Source organism: Callorhinus ursinus, unplaced genomic scaffold (assembly GCF_003265705.2).
Source record: "Callorhinus ursinus isolate GAN/ISIS: 27379988/994484 unplaced genomic scaffold, GSC_fseal_2.0 scaffold19, whole genome shotgun sequence".
NCBI classification, from domain to species: Eukaryota; Metazoa; Chordata; class Mammalia; order Carnivora; family Otariidae; genus Callorhinus; species Callorhinus ursinus.
In genome coordinates this window covers 33,738,339-33,747,210 of record NW_027397081.1, presented here as the reverse complement: position 1 = coordinate 33,747,210, position 8,872 = coordinate 33,738,339, and the positions used below count along the sequence as shown (strand labels likewise).

General features: G+C 37.4%; 1 protein-coding gene across 1 annotated transcript in view; it reads left to right on the top strand.

Moving 5' to 3' along the window:
• Window positions 1-518: 518 nt before the first annotated feature.
• CNTN5 (contactin 5) overlaps window positions 519-8,872 on the top strand; it is a 1,102,248-nt gene continuing 1,093,894 nt past the window's right edge. The window contains exons 1-2 of the mRNA XM_073904019.1: window positions 519-649; window positions 904-1,106. The gene's annotated coding sequence lies outside the window, so the exon portion shown is untranslated. The remainder of the gene's footprint in view (window positions 650-903; window positions 1,107-8,872) is intronic.

Sequence of the window (8,872 nt, the reverse complement as noted above, 5' to 3'; positions counted from 1 at the left end):
AAATAGCAAGAAAAAGTATTTAATTTCTGGGCAAAGAAAAAAAACTCAGCCTTCACTGGAGCAAGATTGGAAGGAAATTCAGGGTGGAAGTAAACTGAGTCATGGATTGGCAGGCAACTAAGGGAATACCGCTGCTATGAATTGACAGGAAGTAAAGGAGAGTAGAAAAGGTAGAAAAGAGGGAGGAAAATGAAAAAAGGAGAGATGAGAGAAGGAAGAGAAGGGAGGAGGTGTCCAAGTTTAATTACATCTGTAATGCTTTAGTATGTGCACAATAGTCAGATTGGAAAGATTAAAAAAAAAGTAGCTTTGTGGAAGTGGTAATATTTATCATGTATAATAAAAGGTGAGGTTTTGTAAAATTGGGGATTCTGATTCTGTAGCTTGGGTGGGCCTGGAATTCTGCATTTCTAAGTCTCCCAGGCAATCCTGGTGTTGCTGTTCTGCAGACCACACTTTGAGTAGTGAGGTAATAAAGGGTGGAGGTGATGTTGATGTCTATTCCCGGCAGAGTGAAGAGTACACCTTATATCATGGAAGAAAGTGTTCCCAGGTGAACTGGGGAATCCCTAGGCCCTGAGACCTCAACCCAGCCAAACCTGAAGGAGTAGCTGACAGTTCGTGGTTTTGTCACAAGAAGGGATTCAAGGTCAGACATATAGCGCAGTGGGTGAGTAACACAAGCAGGAAAGTTTCTTAAAGAGAAAAGTACAATCTCAAGATATGAAAGCCAGAGAGAGAGAGAGAGAGAGAGGTGTGTCCTGGGAAATGTGTTTCTATTTTTATTGATAGTTATTAATTTTTGTTTCTATTTTTCATTGATAGTTGTTAATTAGGGGATGGAGCATTTATTACTTGGGGCTGATAGCAGGGCTTCTCACTTTTTCTTCCTGATTTTGTCAGGGGTTTCTTGTCATGGCATCCTCCACCTTAGGCTGTCTGGCTTGATCCAGCTTCCTGTGGAGTGCTGTGAGGACGGACTTCTGACCTTCCCAATTGCTGGCCGTAACTTCCTCAATGCTGACCTTCAGGCATCCTGTTAAAACCTAACTGCCTGCTCTAACTTTCTCTGCTCAAGGACTCTGGGCCCTTAAAATCTTTTAAAGGTAAATCGGAGATGGCCCATCTTCTGTAACTACTTCATGCTGGTGTGGGATGTTGATCCTGCCTGAGTACTCCAGAAATCCTTGCTCTCTAGGTTTTAGGGAAGCTGGATGGACAGTGGGGAGTAGAAGGAACCCATGGCTTGGTCTAGTGGGTGTTTATATTCTTTTGTTTCAGAGTTGTTATGGACCACCATCTGGAGATTTATCTTTCTGAAGGGAGAGGAAATAAATTTTTTTTTGGTAACTTTAGGATACAAGGTCCAAGCATCAGAATAAGGTGAATGGTTATTAAGGGTCCAAAAAGAAGATATAACCATGAAAGGTTGGGAAACCAGAAGAAAAAGGAGTCCCATCAGGAAGAGGAGATAGGGTGGGTTTATAGGGAACTGTGGTCCAGTTAGTTATTGTTCCAATGACCTGGAAGCTTTCTTTAACCTCTCCAGATGAATTGATCCATATGCAGCTTGATGTTTTAGTCACTGTGCAGACTCCTCACATTTTGTAAAAATGTAGTCAAGGGCCTCTTGTAGCCAAGTGTCTTGCTGCCTGATTTTATTTATATATATTCTTACTTCCCAGGAGGAGTTAATGCAGGTGTAGCAGGTGGCGTTAGCTGTCATATAGACTATTTTATTTAGCAAGCAATCAGGTAATTAATAAAAGGAACTTCTATGGAAACAAAATAAAAACATAGGTTAATGGAGCATATTACAAACCCCCTGTCTGAGTCCCAAGTATTGTCAGTGAGATTTCTAAATGATAGGCTCAAGGTATCCTCAGATGGCATGGGAGCAGGCAGCTGCAATCAGATGGGTTTTTCTGATTTGCAATTCAAATGTCTGGTGATTCTTTTGAGTGACTCATAAAGCAACAGGCACAAAGATTGTCTATACACGAGGCAATTTGTGGCAATTTCTCTGAAGTTGACCTCAATTTGTCCAGTTTCAGTCTGCGGGGCTTCAGGGAAAAAGGCAGTTCAGTTTTTAATGACTTTAAGTGAAGAGAATGGAAGAAGATTGGATCCTTTGGTTTGGAGAGTTATAGCCAGATATTTGAGGAAACCAGAGGAATTTAGGATCTACTCTCATTTATAATAAATAATATTAAAATCTAATATCTACAAAAATATGTTTTTGAAACATTTTCTCTCTCTGAAATCACCCTCATTTCCATTAAAGATAAGCAAATTAAGACTAACTCCTTTGTAAAACAAGTCCAGGTTTAACAAATTTGGCTTAATTATTTACATAAGGTCAGCAAGAATTGTTATTGGCCATATAATTTTTTTTAAATTTTTTAAATTTTTTATTTATTTATTTATTTGACAGAGAGAGAGAGACCATGAGAGAGGCAACACTAGCAGGGGGAGTGTGAGAGGGAGAAGCAGGCTTCCTGCCAAGCAGAGAGCCTGATGTGGGGCTCGATCCTAGGACCCTAGGATCATGACCTGAGCCGAAGGCAGACGCTTAATGACTGAGCCACCCAGGCGCCCCGGCCATATAAGTTTTTAAAAATCCGCTTTGCCAGAACTTTTCATAAGGAATCTCTAGATTGAACTTTTAATAGCTTCTTGAGGCTGGAGCCAAGCCAAATACTTGTTGCCAGACTTGTCTGCAATACCTATAGATTTGGGTGAATTCCTCATCTCAAGGTCCTCAAAATATCCTGAGGTTCCTGCACCTGCCAGAAAGTAACATACTTTACTCACCTGGTAAGGCTGCTGGGAACTCTGTAAGCAAGGTATCAGGTCAACATTTCCAAGGGGCTCCATAAAGTCAACCTTAGTTCTTAAAAGCTGTCTGGTCATATCTGTCTATGCATGTCTCAAATATGACATTCCAGTCAAAGCCCTGGTTATATAACCAATTTCCAATGGTGTCCTGTTACAAGGAGGATAGATTTTCACATATATGCAGATAATTATATTCCATAAAAGAAAGAATATTCACCAAGAGTCTCTGAATTTCAGAGGATTCAGGTCAGGAGCAAAGCTAAATGTTTCAATTTGTACACAAAGGTATATTTTATCATATTCCTGTAAGTCATTGATATCTTAAGATTAAGCTTTCTCAATCTGGAAGAAAAATATTAGAGCACCAACAGTGTTTCAAACAAGAGTCATAAAAAACTATAATCATCTTCCTCAGTTCATTATCCCCATGTTATTAATTCCTGTTCTGTGTGAATGCAGCTTTTCCATTAGTTCCAGGAATTCTTACCCAGTTTAGTTGTATGATCTTAGAAATATCAGAAACCTGTATTTGTTAGAAAGATCTTTTCATGAATTTCCTTGAAGATGAAACACATTTTGCAAAGGATAAGGACAATAATTATACATGACCAAAAAATAAACAAAAAACAAAAAACCTCAGAGATGGACATGGTTGAAGATCCGATGAAGAGTTCATTGTAAGGTAATTGACCTGAAAACCTATTTATTTCTGACACAAACATTTTGATAATTAGAATGTCTAGTGATGACCATAAGGTCAGCTGGTATAAATCAGAACATACAAAAACTTTAGGAATTTCATATAATTTTGGAACAGTTACAGCATTTACCTTTATAATACAGCCTAGGAAAGTTCACCGCATTTGTTTAACAGTGCTTCCCAAGTAAACTAACACACCAAGTGAACAAGCCTAATTAGTCAAAAAAGTTTTAAAATACATTCTTAAACAGGATTACAGACCATTAAAAAAATTAATATTTATATTTAACCAAGGTGGCAATAAAGGATCCTACAGAAGGTTATACAGTTGTTAGCAAAACTTAGCTTTTTTAGTATTGAGAAGTTTCAGGATTCTTAAGTAATTAAAGACTTGATAAAGACAAACAGAAAATTTGGTTTTCTGGGTAAAGAAGAAAAAAAATTGTTAACAATTTCTTACCAAGATCAGGTGAAAAATCTAAGAAAACTTTATCCTTTTTTAAAAGATTTTATTTATTTATTTGAGAAAGAGAGACAGAGATAGTGAGAAAGAGAGCACGACAATCTGGGAGGAGAGCCCGACATGGAGCTGGATCATAGAACCCTGGGATCATGACCTGAGCGGAAGGCAGACACTTAACCAACTGAGTCACCCAGACTCCCTGAAAACTATCTTTTTAATACAGAAAAAAGCTGAATCTCAATCTTATACCAGTGTAATTTTAAAATCCATTCATTTCAATCTTAGTCAGTTCTGATCATACACAAATTCCAAAGTTTTCTCCTTACTAACCTTCTACAACTTTTTTTATTTAGATTTTGCCTGAAACCTTTACTCGAAATAACCAATCTTGTTTTAGGGTAAAATTATGTGTTTTTTCTCAATATATTTCCATTCCTCATACTATTATTTATTTAAGATAAATCCTATTATAATTTTTTATTACTATGTTATGTTAATCACCATACATTACATCATTAGTTTTTCTTAGTAACCTTAGTCTCCAGTGAAAATTATGTAGTAACCAATTGTGAACTGTTTGTTACACCAGAAATTTTTAGAACTAAAGTTTATGAATACATTTCATAATTTCTAAAACAATGCTTTTCCATAGTACAATTCTTAAATAAAGCATAAAGCAAGTTTATCAATTGACCCAATATCCTTAGTTTCTCTGCAATAATGGGCCAAAAGCAGACAAACTGATGTTTGTTAAGTAATCAATGCTTTAATATTCTATTTTATTTGGAAAAGACTTAGGTATCCAATGAATTCAATCCAATTTATCATTTAAGCTTCAGATAACCAAAGATTTTGAAAGCTCTAAACATTTTTTTTATTGAATCTGTTTGTTCTTATCAATTACCCATGAAAACTTTATGAGACAGACAAAATAAATCTAATTTTTATATTTTAAATTAAGGTTAGTTGACATACAGTGTATTGTTAGGTTCAGGTTAGAGGTTAGTGATTCATCAGTTGCATATAACACCCAGTGCTCATTACATCAAGTGCCCTCCTTAATGCCCATCACCCAATTACCGCATTCCTTCACCTACCTCCCCTGAGTAACCCCCAATTTTTCCCTAGAGTTAAGAGTCTCATGGTTTCCCTCTCTCTCTGTTTTTATCTTATTTTATTTTTCCTTCCCTTCCTCTATGTTCATCTGTTTTGTTTCTTAAATCCCACATATGAGTGAAATCATATGGTATTTGTCTTTCTCTGACTGCCTTCTTTCACTGAGTATAATACATTCTAGTTCCATCCATGTTGTTGCAAATGGCAAGATTTCATTCTGTTTGATGGCTGAGTGGTATTCTATCGTACATATATACCACATCTTCTTTACCCATTCATTCATCAATGGACATCTGGGCTCTTTCCATATTTTTGCAATTGTGGACATTGCTGCTATAAATATTGGGGTGCATGTGCCCCTTCAAATCACTATATTTGTACACTTTGCATAAATACCTAGTAGTGCAATTGCTGGGTCATAGGGCAGTTCTGTTTTACCTTTTTGAGGAAATTCCATACTGTTTTCCAGAGTGGCTGTACCAGTTTGCATTCCTAACAGTGTAAGAGGGTTCCCCTTTCTCTGCATCCTTGACAACATCTGTCATTTCCTAACTTGTTAATTTTAGTCATTCTGACCAATGTGAGGTGGTACCTCATTGTGGTTTTGATTTGTGTTTCCCTGTTGATAAGTGATGTTGAGCATTTTTTCATGTGTCTATTGGCCGTTTATATGTCTTCTTTGGAGAAATGTGTGTTCATGATGTCTGCCCATTTCTTGACTGGATTTATTTTGTTTTTTGGTGGGTTATTGCTTTTGAGATGTTCTTTATAGATTTTGGATAGTAGCCCTTTATCTGAAATGTCTTCTCCCATTCCATAGGTTGCCTTTTAGGTTTGTTGATTGTTCCCTTTGCCATGCAAAAGATTTTTATTTTGATGAAGTCCCAATAGTTCATTTTTGCTTTTGTTTCCCTTGCCTCTGGAGACATATATAGCAAGAAATTGTTGTGACCAAGGTCAAAGGGGTTGCGACTTGTGTTCTCATCTAAGATTTTGATGGATTCCTTTCTCACACTTTCATCCATTTTGAACTTATTTTTGTGTGTGGTGTAAGAAAGTGGTCAGGTTCCATTTTTCTGCATGTCACTGCCCAGTTTTCCCAGCACCATTTGTTGAAAAGATTGTCTTTTTTCCATTGGATATTCTTTCCTGCTTTGTCAAAGATTAGTTCACTGTAGAGTTGAGGGTCCATTTCTGTGTTCTCTATTCTGTTCCATCAATCATTGTGTCTGTTTTTGTACCAGTACCATACTATTTTGATGATTACAGCTTTGTAATACAGCTTGAAGCCTGGGATTGTGATGCCTCCTGCTATTCTTTTCTTTTTCAACATCTCTTTGATTATTTGGGGCCTTTTCTGGTTATGCACATTTTAGAATTGTTTGTTCCAGGTCTGCAAAAAATGCTGGTGTTATTTTGATAGGGATTGCATTAAATGTGTAGATTGCTTTGGGTAGTATAGATTTTTTTTAAATTTTTATTTTTATGTTAATCACCATACATTACATCATTCGTTTTTGGTGTAGTGTTCCATGATTCATTGTTTGTGCATAACATCCAGTGCTCTATGCAGAATGTGCCCTCTTTAATACCCATCACCAGGCTAACCCATCCTCCTGCCCCCCCTCCCCTCTAGAACCCTCAGTTTGTTTTTCAGAGTTCATCTCTCATGGTATGTGCTATGGTGAGACCTGTGAATTGTGCAAGACTGTTGAATCACAGATCTGTACCTCTGAAACAAATAATGCATTGCATGTTAAGAAAAAAAAGAAGAAGAAGATAGCAGGAGGGGGAGGATAGTATAGACATTTTAACAATATTTTTTCTTCCAATCCATGAGCATGGAATGTTTTTCTATTTCTTTGTGTCTTCCTCAATTTCTTTCATGAGTATTTTATAGTTTTCAGAGTGCAGATCTTTTATCTCTTTGGTTAGGTTTATTTCAAGGTATCTTATAGTTTTTGGTGCTATTTTAAATGGTATTGATTCCTTAATTTCTCTTTCTGCTGCTTCATTGTTAGTGTACAGAAATCAACAGACTTCTGTGCATTGATTTTATATCTTGAGACTTTGCTGAATTCCTGTATGAGTTCTAGTAATTTTTTGGTGGAGTCTTTCAGGTTTTCCACATAAAGTATCATGTCATTTGCGAAGAGTGAGAGTTTGACTTCTTCTTTGCTGATTTGGATGCCTTTTATTTCTTCTTGTTGTCTGATTACTGAGGCTAGGACTTCTAGTACTATGTTAAACAACAGTGAAAATAAACCATCATTTTAAGTCATCTTTTTGCTGACAAATTGCAGCAAAGGTAACATGAGTTCACTTGACCTTTAGTAAACCTAGGTAGAAAGAAGTTTTATATTTAATCCTGATAACTCTAAAGATGTCTGTTTTAATTAAGCCAACAAACTTAAGTTAGCTTAACTACCAAATATGCTGTACTTATGTTCAGTAGAAAGTAAGTTAATTGGTTCCCCGTTGTCAATTTTACTTGGGGCTCTTGTGGGGATATCTGAAATGGACAGTTTAAATCCATGGGAACCCTTGGGCCCCTAATGGTTCAGTTTGAACCTCATAATGAGGCAAGCCATCAGCTTGGGGTGCTTTTATTTCCCCCTCTTTGGTAGTAAGTGTAGGAGTAGCAGGAGTCAATGTTGTCAGAGGCAGTGAGGATGGTATAGGAGCTAGTTATGCAAGTCATGCCCATCGGGGTGCCCAGAAAGGAGGAGGGGAGGTAGAGGCAGCAAGGCTGGAAGGGGATAAAAAGCCCACAAGGCAGAAAAAGAGGACTCCTGGACCTAAAACTCATCAACTTGGACAGATGAACAGAAACACTTTCTTGTTGTTTGTTGTTGTTGTTTTCACCAACATAAAATGAAAATAGGTAGTCCATGTTGGGCTAGAGAAAACAGGGTACATCCCTGAAACAAAATAAGTTTCAGCAGCTGTTTGAGAATATTCCCTAAAGACCACATCTCAAGGTAGACCAACCAGACAATTGGCTCCAATTATCATAGCCACTAACTGGGGAAACTAATGAGAGAGAAAACCCTAATATAACAATATAACAAATATATCCTCTCAAGATATATTTCAATCTGACACATACACAAAAAGCAAACAGAGGAGTCAAGTGACTCAGGAGGGATATATGTACAAGAACTTGGCAGCAACCTGTTTACAAAAGAGACAAAGGGGGGTGGACACATAGAGAACTTGACAGAACACAGGTAAGGTGGAAGTTTAACAGAAGCTGAAGGGCCTGAGGCAACTGAACTGTTGGTGGATTGAGGGGCAGAAAGAGTATGGACAGATCAGGGTTTTGGTACAGGGCCAGAAAGGCCTGACTATATAGAATTTTGGTCCATTTTACAGAAGAAATCAAGTTGTAATATCGTGTTATAGTTAAGACTACCTTTTATTTTTCAAACTTCTTCATTCTCTAGTTTATATTGAGGCTAACAGTGTTACAAAATAAATGGACTTGGGAAGTAAGCATAGGAGTTGTCAGGGTCAAACTGGTTCTAACTTCTTAAGATGCATCCCAAGGGAGTGTCAGGTGGGATTGAGGATCGGTTATTCATTTAAAGGAGAGATAAACAGTGACAGTTGCCTTGGGGTTCCTGCTGAACCCTAAGAGCATCACCTTGGATAGTCAGGGTCCCAAGAGATATCTCCCTTTATCCATCAAAGTATTGTCCCTGGTTCAGGTGGGCACCTGGGTCGTGCAGACATCCTCATCCTCATGCTCCTCC